Genomic DNA, 1,720 nt, shown 5'->3' with positions numbered 1-1,720 from the left:
CTCTTTCCTTTTTCTGGGGAAGTACAGGATGACTGACACGACACGTGTAATGTGTGTTTGCTAGACAACACTCAGGGATGCTTGTATATACTGGGTAAAAAATGAGACAACGGGCAATATGATATCAATTCCGATGTGTTTAGCATGTTATTTTGAAATCTTATGTTGTATTACCCTTTGTGAGGCCTCTGTTGGGGGTCGTTTTGAGCCTGTTTTTATTATGGTCTGTTTTCTAATAAAAAATATATATATATATAAAAAAAAAAAAGGACTTCGCGGGGCGAGGCTCGCCCCTTGCACTCCAGGCGTGCTGACCCCTGCGATTTCCCCAAATGCGGGAAACTCGACCGCATAATTTGTGGTAGTGGGGGACTGCGTGCGCGCTCTCCCCTGGTCTCATTGGTTAAAAGCAGAGTTCGCTATGGCTGTGGAGTCTTGTCAGTGCAGTGTGCGCAGGGGCTTCTGGGAAGTGGAGTTTCTCTGCTTTCCACCTTGCTGCCCTTTTCCTGGCGCTCCTGCTTGTGAGTTTCTATGAGTCTCGTGTGTGCGCACGTACGTAGGCAGACAATGAGAAACACAAACATCTAACACTTCTTTAATTAATACCTTTTATAAGACCACCTGAGACACTACAAACAAATATGTATATGTTTCTAATTTTGCAAATTTTTATTTCAATTTATTTTTTTAAATTAACAAAATATATAATATAAAACTAACAGGCGGTGAGGCTGAGGGGCATCCTCCAGGCAGCGGTGGCTGCGGATACCTCAGACGAAATGCAATTCAAATGGTGCTGCGTAGTGGAGAGTTGCATCCCTGCCTGACCGGAGCCTCGTCCTTAGCTTCCCGCTGGCCGGCTTCCCGTGGAAGGGTCTGGGCTGCACCGTGATTTTAGGGAAACGGGAGACACCTCCCTAGTTTGCTTCTGCGGCCACATGGCTAAGGGCAAGTGAAACTCGGGGGCATCCGAACACCAAGCCTCCAGGCTTGGGCCTGCACGTAGGATACCTGACAAAGGATTTGGCCCCAGGCTGAAAAGTCTGGGGTGGAGGATACTTGCCGGTAGTAGGGCCATGTAAGGCTTTTGGACGATTCAAAGGATTCAGAACTGATCTGGCTAATTTGACTTGGTACATGAAACATTTTCCAAAAAACAAAAACCCTGCACCCCGCACCCTACAGGGCTGTACCCAGCACCCCCTGGTTTAGAGCAACCCGGAGTAAAAGCTTCTTGGGCTTTTCTTTTAGGCCAGAGATTTGACTGACCTGGCGGGGGAGAGACCCGTCTTCTCCGTCTGAGAGTCTGCAGGGGAGGAGACTTGCCCACGGTTGCACCACGTGGACATGAACGATTGAGCTCTGCTCTGTCAAAATCTGGAATTTAATTCAGAGCTGATTTGGGTCTGGAAACAACATTAAAAAGAAAAAAAATAGGACTGTCCCAGGAAGCAGCTCAGTTGGTCAGGATGTGGCAGAGGCCTGAGCAGGCAGACGGGGGTTGAGGGGGTCCCAAAGGAGAAGATGTTCCCTCCTGCCCGATCTGGGCAGGCAGCAGGATGCTGCTATGGTTGTGCAGCAGCAATGGCCGCTCGGGGCCTCCTGGAAGGAACAATTGAGGCCTGAGTCCAGCATGGGGCAAGGAGCTGCTTGCTCCATGGCAGCCCCTGAAGTCTTGTCTAGAGGGGCGTGCTGAGGCCGAGTGAGGTCTATGAGGGTT

At 49.6% G+C, this 1,720-nt stretch overlaps 1 pseudogene; it reads left to right on the top strand.

Annotated features, from left to right (window-relative positions):
• The first annotated feature begins 264 nt into the window (after window positions 1-264).
• Window positions 265-393, top strand: LOC112549995 (annotated as a pseudogene).
• The last annotated feature ends 1,327 nt before the right edge of the window (window positions 394-1,720 follow it).

The sequence above is a fragment of the Alligator sinensis genome, unplaced genomic scaffold, assembly GCF_000455745.1.
Source record: "Alligator sinensis unplaced genomic scaffold, ASM45574v1 scaffold1008_1, whole genome shotgun sequence".
In the NCBI taxonomy this organism is placed as follows: Eukaryota; Metazoa; Chordata; order Crocodylia; family Alligatoridae; genus Alligator; species Alligator sinensis.
This window is presented reverse-complemented; position numbering and strand designations above follow the sequence as displayed.